Source organism: Kogia breviceps, chromosome 11 (assembly GCF_026419965.1).
Source record: "Kogia breviceps isolate mKogBre1 chromosome 11, mKogBre1 haplotype 1, whole genome shotgun sequence".
NCBI lineage: Eukaryota > Metazoa > Chordata > Mammalia > Artiodactyla > Physeteridae > Kogia > Kogia breviceps.
In genome coordinates this window covers 10,959,167-10,975,172 of record NC_081320.1, presented here as the reverse complement: position 1 = coordinate 10,975,172, position 16,006 = coordinate 10,959,167, and the positions used below count along the sequence as shown (strand labels likewise).

At 49.2% G+C, this 16,006-nt stretch overlaps 1 long non-coding RNA gene across 1 annotated transcript in view; it reads left to right on the top strand.

Annotated features, from left to right (window-relative positions):
* Positions 1 to 6,388: 6,388 nt before the first annotated feature.
* Positions 6,389 to 16,006, top strand: part of LOC131765811 (uncharacterized) — a 117,117-nt gene continuing 107,499 nt past the window's right edge. The window contains exon 1 of the long non-coding RNA XR_010835372.1: positions 6,389 to 6,567. This is a non-coding gene — a long non-coding RNA (uncharacterized lncRNA). The remainder of the gene's footprint in view (positions 6,568 to 16,006) is intronic.

Here is a 16,006-nt window from a genome sequence, read left to right as displayed (position 1 = left end):
GCGTGATATTCAGACTGTGTGATATTGGGGAAGAGAAGAATACATAGATTAATGAAACAGAGCAGGAAGCCCAATACAGGTACACACAAATATGGCCAACTGATCTCTCAAAAAAAAAATTATTGAAGGAAGAATCCTCCTTTCAACTAATGGCGTTGGAACAATTGGACGTCCACACGCAAAAACCAAAATCAAGCAAACCAAAAAGAACCTTAATCTAAACGTCACACTTTGTAAAAAAAATTAACTTAACATTGCTCATAGATCTAACTATAAAATACAGTACTCTAAAACATTTAGAATAAAACAGGAGGAAAATTTTCATTACCTAGACCTAAGGTTAGGCAAAGATTTCTCAGATATGAGGCCAAAAGCACAATCCACAAAGAAAGAAATCAATCTATCGGACTTCATCAAAATAAAGAGTTCTGCTCTGTAAAAGATTCCGTGAAAGAGAATGAAAAACACAAGCCACCGTCTGGAGAAAATATTTGCAGATCCCATATCCGATTTAAAAAGTTGCATCCAGCATGCATAAAGGCAGCTCTAAAGTCAACAGTAAGAACACAAATAATCCAATTAAAAAGCACGTGGAAGATTTGATCACCGTTCACCAAAAAAGATTCACAGATGACAAGATGTACGTGAAAAGATGTTCAACCTCATTAGTCATTAGGGAAATATGAAATAAAGCTATGAGGAGAGACCAGGCTCACCCACCAGATCAGCTAAAATAAAAAATACTGACAATAGCAGTGCTGGTAAGGATAAGGAACAACTGGTCCCTCATACGCACATTGGTGGAGATACAGAGTAGATGGTACAGCCACTCTGGAAGACAATTTGTCAGTTTCTTAGAAAGAGATAGCTATATCTATATACATCTTATAAAGATAAAGATATCTATATCTGTACCTATATATCTGTTAGCATATGAATCAGCAATCCCACTGCTGGGAATTTACAACAGAGAAATAAAAACTCGTGTCCGGGGCTTCCCTGGTGGCGCAGTGGTTGAGAGTCCGCCTGCCGATGCAGGGGACGCGGGTTCGTGCCCCGGTCCGGGAAGATCCCACATGCCGCGGAGCGGCTGGGCCCGTGAGCCATGGCCGCTGAGCCTGCGCGTCTGGAGCCTGTGCTCCGCGACGGGAGAGGCCACAACAGTGAGAGGCCCGCGTACCACAAAAACAAAACAAAACAAAAAACAAAACTCGTGTCCATGCAAAAACCTGTACAAAGATGTTCACAGCAGCTTTCTTTGTCAACACCAGCGCAGTCCTTCAACAGGTGAATGGATAAACAACCAATGGTATATCCATGCAATGGAATAGCCTTAGAAAGAAAAAGGAGTAAATATTGATACACGTAACTTGGGTGGATCTCAAGGCCAAGCGTGTGCATGGGAGTGTGCTGGGGCTATTTTGGAGTAGACTAGTACTTTTGCATCGTCAGTCGTTTCCCAGCAGAGCCCGGGAAGCTCGGTGCCCAGCCTTCCCCAGCTCTTTGCAGAGTACCCCCTCGGGGTCTGTCTGTGGTGTCCAGCCCCACAGCAGGGCGTACTCTATCTCAGTGATATTTTCCCAGCAGCCTTCCCTTTGGGGAACTGGGCTTGATCCTCCATGCAACCTGGGCCACCGCTGGCAATTCTCTCTGGGAACAGTCTTCCCTTTCTTATGTTTCTTCTCCACATCCCAAATCTTACCTCTTCTGTCCCTCTAATGCATCCCGTTACCATAGTGAAAAGTGCCACCTCCACATCAAAGGGGACATTAGTCTCAGCTGTAATGTTTTAGGGTTTTTCATAGAAAGACTATAATCGTGTACTACTTGACACTACATTTAAAAAAATTGATGTCATTTTTCTTTTATCACAAACGATGAAACACACAAGAGCATGTAAATCAGGTCTGCATTGGTCCTCCCCACCGGTCAGTGTCCTGTGCTGCCCGTGAGGTCCCCCTCATTGAGGGCAAGCTTTTCCCATGTCTGGACCCCTCCTCCTACTTGACCAAATTCTTTTTCCCTCTGGTTCTCTCCTGTAGCATCAATGTTTTTCCCCTTCTGGTAAATCATTTCTTTCAGTGAGTTTACAGGCGAGCTATTATTTCTCTCATCTTAACGGAAAAGGAGATTTCTCTTGACCCCATTTCCCGTCCAGTTTTAGCTCCATTTCTCGAAAGCGGTGTCTCTTCTCACTGTCTTCTGTCTCTCTCACCCTTTCTCCAACTCCACCCAGACCTTCACCCCATCCTCCCCAACGAGACCTCCTCTTGCCGAATTCACTGTTGCTCTCCGTCCGCACCTCACGTGACCTCTCAGCAGTGATTTCCAGGTGATCGTTCTCTCCTCTCAAAGCCCCTCCTTCACTTGTCTTCCTCCCACCTTGTCCGCTCCTCCCGATGCCACCTCCGTTCCTTTCCTGCTGACTCCTCGTCACTCCTCGTCACCCCCCCCCCCGACCCCTGAAAGACGCAGGGCCCCGGGCTCAGTTCTTGCTTCCTTTTTCTACCCTCGTTCTTCTGGGAACTCCTCCAGCCTCCTGGCTTTACAGACTATATTCCATCTAATTGAAGATGCCCTCAATTTTAAAAGTACCACTGAGTTCAGTATCACCAAGGATGGAAAAAACACTGCCAATTAAACTCTAACCTCCCATCATTCCAATGTCCATCATGTCCCTTTGTTCTAAGAGTCCCTGAGCTGCTCTGGGGTGAGTGGCACAGCTTCTCCGTCCTAAGCTAAGCCATTGGGGTTGGGGAGCAGGGTTCACACTCTTTTCTCTGTTCCTTTCCCCCAGCTCTCTTCATTGCCCAGCCTGTGGGGTCATGGGGAGGTCTTGGAGAGGCATCACCTGGTACCGTGACCGGCCCTGCCACTTACAGGGGAACTTACCCCGTGGGGTTGTGCAGTGTACAACATGCACAGCTGTGCGTTGTTGCCTGGCTTCACCCACTCCTACAAGTCTTTTCTTCTCTCTTCACAATACCCTGTCCTCGACTTTTGAAACTTAGAAGCGGGGGCTGGAGTCAATTCCAACCAAACGTCAAGGCTGCTGCCAACACGGAGGGATGGAATGAACGTGGGGGCAGCCATGGGGTCTGCTTCACAGGGTCAAAGGCCAGGGAGGGTGTTTTGCAGATGGAGGAGACTTGGGCCTGTGTTTAGGCCCGTGGACAGGAAAAGGTTAAGGATGATGGAGGGAGAGGGCCTATGTGTGGTTAGGAGCCAAATCCTGGAGAAGAAGTGAGGTGGAGGGGGGGGAGGGGCTCTATTTGAAGTGAGGGCTGGATCTTCTCCCACAAAGGAGGGTGGTGATGGGATCTGTTAGTCCAGTGAAAGGAGGACCGCTGACGATATTTCCTGCCACCCTCGTGTCTCATGGGGGATGAGCACTGTGTTGGCGCGTGCAGCTTCATGGGACACTTTGGGAAGTGTCAGGGGATAATTCTAACTGACTCTTTCCATTAATGAGAATTGTTACCATCTTAAGGGGTAGGGCACTTCAAGGCTAGGGGTTTTTCTTTGTTTTTTTGCTATTTGGTTTTTTTGCGGTACGCGGGCCTCTCACCGCTGTGGCCTCTCCCGTTGCGGAGCACAGGCTCCGGACGCGCGGGCTCAGCGGCCACGGCTCACGGGCCCAGCCGCTCCGCGGCACGTGGGATCTTCCCGGACCGGGGCACGAACCCGCGTCCCCTGCATCGGCAGGCGGACTCTCAACCACTGCGCCACCAGGGAAGCCCAAGGCTGGGGTTTTTATTCACTTCTCTAATGAATAGAAAGTACATCCACCTTACACATATCTGCAGAGTTTGGGAGAATACATCATGCGGTAAGGGGATGTGTGTGCAAAGGTTTTTTATAAAAAAAGTCCTTCCTGGGCATCCCTGTGGCCTGGTGGTTAAGAATGTGGCCTCTGACACCAAACGGCCTGGGTTCACATCTGGGCTCTGCAACCCTGGGCAGGCTCCCGGCCTTCTCTGTGCCTCGGAGTCTTTGCTAGAAGTGGGGATGATGTCGCTACCTTCCTCATAGGGTGACTTTGAGGATCAGAGGTCATAATACCCGTGTGTGTTTAGGAGGCTGACTGGCACATATTAAATACTCTTAAATGTGAGCCATCGGTATTTGTAGGACTCCTGGGACAATGCTAGTGTGCACTGTCTTCAGCCCGTTCGCTGTCTTTAGGAGTGAAACTTGTTTATTTGCCGAATTCACGGAAGCCTAAATTCTTCCAGTGCTATTTTCATTGGGGGAAAAGCATGCCGATGTTTAAAACGTGTTACCACGTAGCCACATGTAAAATGTCATCATTGGTTCCTTTCTGGTGGACTGTGCAGAAGTGAATCCTCTCTAGAACATTCTGTATTAACAATCATGGGAGGTGGTGCTGATTCGCCTTGATGAATGATTTATTTATGAATGGATTGATGGCAGCCGCTTCTCACACCGGTGCCCGTTCCCGCTTCCTGGCCCGGATGAGAAGATCTTTGGAAGGAGGGTCAATCGGGAATTGCCACAGTATTCCTGGGATTATCCGATGCAACGGTTCACGGAGCACACAGTTCCACTGCACTTCCACAGTGGTGGCTCAAGGCTCCTGCTATAAGAGGAGGCCTTGCCCCGGAGGACTCCGGAAGCTTCACTGAAACAGCATGGCTGAGGAAGAAACCAATGGTAAAGCAATGACGCCGCTGGTAGGGCACTTCCGTCGGGAGGGAGTGGCTGCCCCTTGTAGCCTACCTTTCCCAACGATTTCAAATTTCTTTAATTCATTCCTGGTGTTTTTTTAAAAAATTAATAATTTTTCAGTTCCCCCAGGGATTCATGAGTTGACCTAATACAAGTCTTCATAAGTAGAGGCTGGCTTTCTACACGGAGCACAAAAATAACAATTCATAATCCCTGTTTCAAGAGCCCTCACAGCCTCCTGGCATCAATGCCTGCTTCCTGTGGGGCTGCTAGACCCTCATGTCCTAAGATGCGTCCCTTTAGGACAGACGGCTCACGAGCCCACCGCACCCACCCGCGTTCCCACTCTCCCCCCAAAGAAAGCACATTGCAACGAATTGCACAACATAGCTGTTCTGGAATTCCAGAAAACCAACAGGCTTTCCACTCTCCTGGAAAAAAATCAAAAACCAAAACACTGCCAGAAACACGAATATTTGGCCCGTTGACTAATATGCCGCAACTTTCACAGGGACCTCAAAGCACTTGGTGTTGTCTGATAGAAAATGCCCCGATTGTCCTGTTGAAAGAACTGAGATCTAGAGTAATGAACAAGTATTATTGCCCTAAAATGAATCCAGCTGTAAGTGGAGAATGGGTTTCCTGACCCCTCCCGGGTGCACACAGATGCCGCTTGCCTGGGTCTTCTGTCCTCTTCCAGAACATCATTTCCTCATTTGCCCTCTGTGCTTTAGGGGTATCAGAGTGTGGCCTGCACAGTGACAGGTACTAAGTTAGAAAGGGTAAAGGGCACCAGTGTTGGCCCGTGGTCTTTCATGGGTCACCCTCCAGAAACCAGGGTGGGCCTGATGCAACCATAGCCACGCTTCCCAGCTGCTCAACATCACACCGATTCTGCTCTTCCGTTGCCTCTCATAATTTAAAAATGTGGGAAGCTGTGGAAGGCTGCCCCACCCCCGGGATCATTCCAAAGAAAACTGGGAGGCAGAGGCTAGTCTCAGTTCTTGCATGGAAACATTCATCAACGGTTTTGAACATTTCCAGGGTTCTACTTTCATTTCATTCCTTGGGACTTGAATATTCAAATCTGGCATAGTCTTGAAGCCTGAAAGATGGATTGAAGAGATTTTGTACATCACTTGATCCTAAAAACAGGGCACACAACCTCTTAATAAATAGCTTTGAAGAGATCATGATTGTAGAGCCCGTGATTTATTACTCTATCAGAGGAAGAGGTGCAGGAGAAAACCTGCACTGAAATAAGCATGACTAGGGCAAACTAACCTCCTGGAAGAAGAAGACAATACCTCATTCCTCTCTCTACCGTGAAATGCCCTGAAAAGAGCAGTTTAGTGCAGGAGATTTGCAATCCGTTACAAAATTTCAGTGTCTATTGGAGGTTCAAATGCATAGGAAGTTCGTGCATTTTCTTTTTCAGCTGTTCCCAGATCTCCTAAATAAAGCATTTCCCTAGTGTAGGCTCCCAGGGCTACATGTAGGGCAGTGGCTGGGTCTGCTTGCTGGGGTCAGGAAGGCTGTTCTTCCAGGAAGGGTTGCAAAGACCCTGGGAACGGGACCAGCCCAGCTCACAAGTATGAAGAGAATGTCGGGAGAGGAAGTGGTGGCTGTGAGTCAGCATGAGTCATCTTGTTCCAATGAGAATGAAGATTGAGGTGTGCGCCTTTTTTTTTTTTTTTTTTTTTTTTGAGTCTCAATCGTGTGGACACATCATTGGGAATGGAGGGAAATAACTGACTGTATGGTCGTTGCTTTTTAAGTTTCAAACTGACATTCCAGGCGGGCTGTGCCTGAGCCAGCATCTGCTTTCAGATCTTCACAGCCTGGTCCTGGGAAGGTGGCGCCCTCAGCTTCTCCCTGGTGAGTAGGTTTCTGTCACTTTCATGTTCATTTCTGCAGTTTGCCTCAGAGTCTCAGCTCTAGGAAAGCTGAGGGGTCTTGGAGCGGATACTGTGTTTCATTCAGACGTTGAAGATCTTTGACTTGAGAAAGGTGGCTCCCCTGCCCTTGTCCCTGTAGCTGCTGTCTGTGAGCCTGATTGTTTGGAGTTTCTTAGCGGTTCATTGTGACAATGCTCATCCTGTATTACCGAGGTGACAGTGACGCTTGGCTGGTTTAAAAGAAGCTGTTTGAGACCCCTCTGTGGAGCCGAAGGGAAGTTCAGAGGTGGAGGTGGGTGACTAAGCCAGGGGTGCTGAGGCCGGGCTGGCTTCCGCTTCTCAGAGGTGGAGGAAAGTCAGCTTCTGAGCAACTTCTGGCCGCGTGGTCTGAGCTGCCCACTTTTAGTGCAAGAAATACAATAAAGAGGCAGCATTTTGGCTTTTCTCTCTAAGGGCGTGAGAAAGATTCCAAGAGCTTATTTGGTGTCTTTTGCCTTTCCTTAACGCTGAAAGTCACAAACGGTAGTAAAAATCAGAAAGAAAATTATGCCGCGGACCGGGGAGCAGGGCGTGAGGAAGGGGGAATTGAGTGGTTTTGAGACCTGACTTGACCTCGGTACGTGTTTCTCAGGCTGTTAACATTCTGATAAAGCTTAGCTTTACAGTCAAGTAAAATACAGGAAACTTTTTTTTTTTTTCAAATGTCGTCTGGTTACTGTAAATGAAACGGTTAAAATGTCATAAATACCTTATGATAAACATTCTTCAAATTTGCTTAAAAATCTGCCCATCCTTAAGCAGGGTATGACAGAGCTTTTTCAGTACAGTCATTTGAGTGTGTGGGCTTCCTGGGTGAATAATGAGTCAGCACCTGATTTCTAAAATTGGAGCAGCTGAGAGAACATTCAGTTTGCCCCGAGCACCGTCTGTTGGCTGGCAGGCCCCCTCTAGGAGGATTCGGCTGTTTGGTCTAACGTTAAAACCAACTTTGGATGCCTCCCCTGTTTGGGTGACGCCTCCAGCTTCGGCCGCAGCTCTGCCATGTGTGGCTGGAGGGGCGCCTGTGCCAGAGCATCTCCTTTGGCTGACGTGGATGGGTTTTAGGTTATGCCATGACCGGATTGGTTGAGTATACGATTGGTTCGATTAAAAATCCAGAGTTTATGAAAGGCTGGGGTGGCCCAGGGCTGAAGCTGTCCTGGCTGAGGGACCCAGTGGGAGAGGCTGTCACCGGGTGAGTTTCAAAGGCCAAGTTCTGCAGGTGACACGTGACGTGGGAAGGTTGTCAGCTTAAAATCCGAGAGCGGGATTCCGAGGAAGAAAACCTCCGTCCGGTTTTATTCTTCTTATCTATAAAATGAGAAAACTATTAAGAAAATTTTAAAAAAATTAATGATTGCGTTGCAGGCTAGCAGCTCAAGGGCCCAGTGCAGGCCTGTCTGAATCCATCCCCGCCCACTAAGTTCTGCTGATCTGCCTGGGATTGGTTTCTTGTGTTCCGATTACTGTTGCTGGGGGTCCCATATTCTTTGGGCCACAGGCCCTGATGAAGCCTCATGTCACAAGGTTCTGATAGCCTTGGGCTTCCAGACCGTGCGTGACACCACCCGTTTCAGGGGACGCCTGGGAGGACTCAGAACCAGCGTCTGCCAAGTGCGTAGAAGAGGGTCTGGACTCAGAAGGGACCCCCTCAATGTTAGCTCTGCTAGCTTCTCTTCTCACCTGTAACCTAAAGGTATCTGGGCTCTCCGAGTTAGTGCCTTGACTTTTTCAAGCAAGATCCTGCGATTCCAGTGGGATCAGCGGTGTTCCAAGGTTGAGCCACTGCCATACAAGTGTCAACCTGGGGCTTCAGCCAGGCAGAGACCAGGGGTTTCCAAGGTGGGAGACCTGCCCAGTGTCTCTTTCTTGGTGAGTTATCTTCCTAAGCGCTCAGAGAAATGCCATCTTCATGGAGACAAGAGCCCGTAAAAGGTGAAACGCCTTAGGAGGTGCCTCTGTGTTCCATGTCTGCCTGCACTTTCTCCTGACCTCGTTTCAGAGACCACACCAGGTATCAAACTTGTGTTTATCACTGTCTTTAAATCCTCCCAGATAAGCACTGTTGGGAAATGGCTTGGAAGTGGCTGATTTTATCCGAGACATTGATTCTGTCATGTAGAAGTCAGGCAGTTGTATGGATGCTAGAGGTCCATTGGTCTCTTACCCATGAGACATAAGCCTGTGATGAACTGCTGTTATCATTTCTGTAATCAGGAGAAAGAGTCATTTAAAAAGGTCAAAAATAAGGTCATGGCCGGGTCTGAAAAGAGAACATTTATTAACATGATTTGCTGCTTTGTCATGTTTTTCTAACTACCCAAAGGTGCTGATTCTAAGTGTGGATGCAGGCAGGGAGTAAAGAGGGAAACATTCTGTGATAGAAACTGAGCAGACGTTTCAAAAGGACACCTACATCAAAAGCAAACGAACAAACAAATGCTGAGAGTTTGACGCCCGGTGCCCTGTGGCTATGGCTTGCTGGCCTGGGCCCTCACTCTCCACTCCCAGTCAACACCATGACCTGGGCTCTCATTACCTCCTGCCACGAGGTTTCCATGGTACCCGATAGGTGTGTGTGTGTGTGTGTGTGTGTGTCCCGCTGTTTGGCAGTTTGGGCAAGTTTCTTAACTTCTTGGTGTCCTACCTTCATCGTTGTGAAATGGGAATATAATAGCACCACCCTCCAGGTCCTTGTAAAGATCAGTGATAAATGGCACACAAGTTACAAGGAGACTCAACAGCCATTAAGTACACATTCAGTGATTTAGAAATATACCCACACACCCTTCCACCTCTTCCCTGGACCCGGAACCCTGTGAATCCAGAAGGAATTGGCTCTCGTGCCCCAGAAGTAAGCTCCTGTCTGTGTCCTGAATGACATGGCGTGTTCTGTATTTGCGGGGTATTTATTGATGAGGTGAATGGGAAGTGCTTCTTGGTTCTCTCCGGGAATACGTGGGGCTCTAGATGTCACGACCATCCTTACCACCATCATCGTCATCATTTTTATCCTTCACATCATCACAGTGAGCACAGCTCCCATTTGATTCAGCTCCAACCATATGGTAGTAACTTTCTGTATATTACCTTTCACCCCCTCCTCCCAACATACACACATATGCACCCTGGAAGGTCGAAAGGATGGCCAGTTACTCAACTCACTGGAGGTCCAGGGTTCCCAGGCGGGTGTATCAGGCAGAGCAGTTGCTTCAAGGGGTGCATTGGTGATGGGAGAACCCCTTACTCCCATCAGGAGAGTCAGGAAAAGCAGGGGGCCCTGGTGGGTTCTGTACATCATCCAGCAGACTGAGGTCACAAGCCAGAAAATATAGGACCACTGAATTCAGACCTGCCCCCGGGGTGGACTCTGTACTCATGCTTCCTGTCTTAAAGCCAGCTACAGTCAACTTCTGGTTATTTGAAAATCATCATAGTATATGGAGCTGACTCATATTGAAAATATTAAGTAAGGTACACTTAAAACTAAAAGCCGGGGGAACATAACAGGACCTTTCCTTGTTGATTCTGGAGGTATTCAAGATCATGCAGTGCCTCAAAAGCCAAATCTTTACACTCGTTCTGCAGGGGTCCAGGAGAAGTGTGTCTTTTTGCTTCGTCTGCCCTCTCCAGAATGGCCCCGTCAAAGTAAGGCATCCAGTGCATTGTCCATCTCCTTTCTGAGTTTAGGCTTTGCATGCTGGGCACTGGCTCCAGCGTGTATGTCAGTCTTAAATGGCACCACTTTGTGGGGAGTTTTTCCCTGCAGCTGCCACTTGCGCTATAATCCAGAGGACCCTCTGCCCAGCGCCATGGGTGGGGCAGTGCTGCGGGGCAGGGTTTGGGCTCCTACCAGACTCAGGGGGGTTCTGGTTAGACCGCAGAGCTCAGGCAGGGAGAAGCCAACAACAGATCAGAAGGAAGTCGAGGCCACAGGAAGGAGGGCTGGGTGGGATGCTTGGCTGTTCTCAGAGGATTACTCTGATTAAAAAAAACACAACAGCAACTGGTTTTATTGCGTCTTGTATAATTGGAAAAGTTAACAGTGATGGCCAGTCTTATCCATTACAGTTTATCTGTTGCTTTCAGTATTGATTATCCTGCAAGTAAAGACTTCTGCTACAGGGGCTTTTAGTCCTTCTAGCCACCCTGTCCTTTCAAAAATGTATCATACTTAACACATTGGAATTTTTAATGATGGCAGAAATGTATCATTTTAGCTGTTCTCACTGGACAAATCATTTATAGTGTGAGAGGGGTGCATGGGTTTCTATCAGTTCAGCTAGATATAAAGGGGTATAAATGGAAATTACAAAATAACAGTGCCTCCAGCGAGTGTTAGATTTACTTTCTCTCAGGGACGAAAAGACAAAGCAAGCTGTCTGTCCAGGGTGAAGGTCAAAGGGCAGTTAGTTCATTCATCTCTCTTCTCTGGCATCCTTAGCATTGGCTTCCTTCCTCAAAATTGTCTTATGGTTTTATGAAGGCTGCTAGAGCTCCAGCCATCACCTCTGCATTCCACACAGGAGGAAGGAAGGAGGTGAGGGCAAAAGGCTAAGAACCCTAGATGTCAGGCTTCTTTAAAGAGCCTTCTTAGAATCTCCAACTAACCCTTTCTGCCTAAGTCTTTCACTGGCCCCCCTATCTATCGAGGATCCTAGGAAATGTTGTTTTTTAACTGGGCACATTGCTGCCCCTGACAACAGGGGTTGTTGACAACACAGGAAGCAGAGGAGAAAGGATATGAGAGGAGCAAAAAGCAGACATGAAATAACCACGTTGCTCTCACTGGAAGTATCAGGAGGGGGGTACAAAGAGACTGTGGCTTCAAGGGCTTTGAACAACTGGAGGAGACATTCAAAGGGACAGAAATCACTTGTTTGATTTTTTTTGGTTATATCTAAGTAGGATTTCTTTTCATTCATGCATTTTGCAAATATTTCTCATTTATCCAATAAAATAATGATAATTCGAGCACTGCTTTGTTTATGGAGTGTTTACTTGGTACCAGGCAAGGTTCTGGATGCTTTGTACATATGACCTCACTTAGTCCTCACCTAACTGTGTGCAGATTCTATCAAGTATCGTCCCCATCACCCAGATGAGGAACTTGGGGCACAGGAGGGTTTAAGGAGATGAGTAAGGTCACACTGTTGGTAAGTAGAGGAGCTTGGCTTTGAACCCAGCCGTCTGGTTCTTGGACCCAGAGATGTGACCCGACAGACAAGGTCTCTCCTATTTGTATCTTTCTGGTGAAATAGACATAAATAAGTCCAATAAGGTCAGGCTGCCATGGGTGCCCCAGGAGACAGGCCCAGGGAAGTGGGGAGCCCTCACCTCTGACAGCACCTCCTGCCCTGGGAAAATGCATTATAGAATCAGGTCCAAGCCGAGCATTCTCCCCCCCCACCTCCCCACTAGGGGACACACCAGGAATCTCAGCTATGTCTGGGCTCATGACTCAGCCCTTTCCTCATAGCCAGCTCTTCCAGAGGACAGGGCCTCCGGAATCAGGACCACGCCCTTCCAGTCCTGAGGGTGCAGCAAGGAAACTGCCCAGACCTGGCTTCAGAGGCTGGGCAGGGTTCCAGGGAAGAGCAGAGCGGCTGAAGTAGAAGAGATTGGGCTTCAAGGGGCTGCAGTTTATTCACATCACTCAATCTGATCAAAGGCCAGAGAAGGGAAAACTGTCACAGTCTCCACTCCACACAACTGCCTGTTATCTAGTGACACAAGTTATCTAGTTACACATCCTCCTAGGCCAGGAGGATGCATGAGGACAGGATGGATTTGGGGGAGGGTGAATGTTTGCTGTTACCCCACCTTGGACCTAAGGCCCCTCCTGTGCTTTGCTTGCTCTGAACCATCCCAGGGCCTTCCTCCTCCAGCTCCTGTACAGATGGGGTGGCCAGTGGAAGATACAGTCTGCAGTGGGGTAGCTGGGGATTTTAGGAAAGCTCCTTAAAGGACCTTGACATCTAAGAGGCTTAACCTTTTCCCCTCTGGTTCCTCCTTCCTCCTGTGTGGAATGCAGAGGTGATGGCTGGAAATCCAGCAGCCTCGTTGAAACCATAAGACAATTTGGAGGAAGGAAGCCAGTGCTAAGGCTGGCAGAGCCAACAGATAGAGCAGGTTTGGGGGGCCAGGAGCTTTACCTGGAGATGTGACTCTTTTTGGAGTGAGTTTACCGAGAGAGGTGGGAGAAATCACTGGTGGAGAAATTCAATTTGTGGGTCAACTAGGAGGGTCCATAGGGTCGTCAGGGTCCTTCCTGTGTGCAGCTGCATTTCGTATCTCTGGTATAACAGGCAAAGGCTCAGGGCTGCAGAGCGACTTCCATAGCCCTCAGGTGCTTTTGCCTTTGTGGGCCCTTCCTGATGAAAAAAAGTATCATGACTGTCTTGGTACAATGAGGCATGTCATCCAGACTGGATTTATTATTATATATTCAATTGCATTCTACTCAGGTTTTTCTTCTGATGTGAAAATAAACTAAAACATTTTATTTTGAGAGTATTATGGGCCCAAGGCCTTGTCCCCTGTGTGCCCAGTGCAGAGGAAGGCCCTGGGAGGGCCTCATCATGGAGAATTGGAGGCTGGTCCCGGTGGGGGGGGGGGGGGATGGCTTCTGGACTGTGGGTGGTCCCCGGGACTATGGGTGGCCCTCTAGACTGTGGGTGGTCCTTTGGACTATGGGTGAGCCTGGCAGCGCCTCTGAGGATGGCAGGCGGGTCTGGCCTATTGTGTATAGCTGGTGAGCCTCAAGTCAGCTTTGGAAATGACGATGTGGGTTTTCAGATAAGGATTCTCAGAGCAGAGTCATCTACCCTGTGTCCATTTTTACTTCCCCATTCCTCTTTCTCCCTGTAATTGCTCCACTTATTCAATGGGTTTGTTCAGGGGGTAAGAGGTTCAGTCTCCAATGCTAAGCCATCAAAACTGGAACACTCCCTTTATTCTCCAAATCTCTAAATTACATTCAATCTGTTCCAAGCTTACCCTGCCCCTACTTTACCCCCTCAACCTGCCTGTTGGGGAATTCAGATTCTTTCATGATTGGGGATCCCTGTTTGTCCTGGTATCATTAAACAATCCTGGGGTTACCCAGTTCCAGAAAACCGGGGCTGGAGGCCGGGGGAGTCCACTGAGGCGGCCGCCAGCACTGCTGCTTCAACGCCGAAGACTTGAAGAGGTCAAGGTGAGGCCCCAGAGCTACTCGGGGTCCTGCTGTAGCCGAATGGGGGCCCGCATGACCCGGGGCTCTTGTCGCCTGACCACAGAGCCCTGCCCGGAGGTGCGCCACCGCTCCTGGGGTCTTGGCACGACCTCCCAGACTCCGTAGCTGCCCTTGGCTGTGTCCGGTGGGAGCGCCTTCTGCATGCCTGTGCTTCCTGCTGGACTTCTTCTAACCTGGGCCTCCGTCTCGGCCTGGGGGGCAGAAAGAGCCGTGATAACAGAGGGGAAGAAACAGAAGACGCTCGGGGGACCCATGGGAGTCACATGGTGTCCTCTGTGGCCTCCCAAACCTCCAGAGCAAGCCGTCCAATGACTGACTGCTGCCACGTGTGGCTAGTGTGACTGGGTACTGAATTGAAATGTTTACTTCATTTCAATTAATTTAAATGTAAGGGTACATAGCCACGTGTGGCCAGTGGTTACCCTATTGGACGGCACAGAGCTAGAGCTTGTTTTCCTAATCCGGGCAGCTTTGAGAGTCGGGCTGTCACCCTGAGGAAGGATGTGGCCCTGGGATGAAAGTTCAGAATTGGGCACCACGTGCGCTGAGGTTCCCTGGAGGGTGGGTATCCTTCCCAGGTGGAGAACCCTTCAGCCAGGAGCTGTGGGCCAGGCAGATGGGGGTCCAGGGCCTCTGCCACCAGTGGCCGTGGGCCTCAATATCCCCATCTCTGGGGGATGAAACCCCAAGTGACTCTCAGGGCCTCGAGGGCCCCAGCTGAGGGGCCTGTCCAGGAGGAAGCCGGGGCTGGGTACCTGACACCTGGAGCATTTCTGCCAGTGGGGTTGATGGCGTTTTCAAGGTGCGGGGGCCTCAAGTGAGGAGCGCACAGCCTGACCATCTGTGCATATTTGGTGAACTTTCCTGTTTGGGGATAGGCATCCTTAGTTGTTTTTTTTTTTTTTTTTTTTTTTTTTTTGGGGTACGCGGGCCTCTCACTGTCGTGGCCTCTCCCGTTGTGGAGCACAGGCTCTGGACGCGCAGGCTCAGCGGCCACGGCTCACGGGCCCAGCCGCTCCGTGGCACGTGGGATCTTCCCGGACCGGGGCACGAACCCGCGTCCCCTGCATCGGCAGGCGGACTCTCAACCACTGTGCCACCAGGGAAGCCCTAGGCATCCTTAGTTTTGTTTGCGTGAAGCCATTCCAGGGACTAAGCTCAGGCGTGGTTCCTGTCACTGGCCTCCTACACATCCCCCCAGTGTGTCTTTTGACTCTTTGACTTTTTAAGAGAGAAGCATTAAACTGTGTTCAGCCATCATTGACAAGAAACACGCAAGCAGGGGGGAGATGATCTGCCCCGGGGGGGGGAAGATGGCAAACCTCGGCCCCCCTGGCCTTGCAGCTCTCGGCACAGCACACGTTCTCTCGGGCACAGATGATGTCCTTGCACACGTATGGGATCGTGGGCTGAGACGCACCGCCATCCCTCCCCTGAGGCACCCCTCGAATTCCAAGATTTCGCTCCCGGCGGCTCCCCCAGGCCCAGTGCCCTTTGCTCTTGGTCCGTGGACCGTCTGTCGGCGGGGAGGCCGTGGGGCACTGATGAAGCAGCTGCTGCAGCTGAACCTCCGCTTTACTGTGCTGCTCACTGCCTGGTAAGTCATCTGTGCCTCCTGACCTCAGTTTCCTAATCTGTGAAATGGGAACAGGAGCGATGAGCACAGAGGATTGTTTTGAGGATGAAAGGAGTTCCTTCATGAAAAATTCTTAGGAAAGTGCCACACATAGTAAGTGTTTTATAGTATTAGCTTGGAATTGATGCCTTTTTGCCATTTACCTGTTTTAATTTCCCCCTTTTCTTAAAAAAAAAAAAAAAAATCAAGGCATAGGTGATTCATATGCCATTTACTCCTGACCTTTCTTTGGGCCCCAGATCTCCACCCCAGCAGTGGTCCATCCACTCCAACCTCGGCATCTGAGGAATTCCGCAGGCTTCTTTTCCAGGCTCAGAGGTAGCATGAGCGGAGGAGCCGTAGACCACAGGGGGAAAGAGATTCTATAGTCCATCCTTTCCTTTTTTAAAAAATTTTTATTTTATACTGGAGTAGAGTTGATTAACGATGTTGTGTTAGTTTCAGGTATACAGTAAAGGGATTCAGTTATACATATACATGTATCTATCCTTTTTCAAGTTCTTTTCC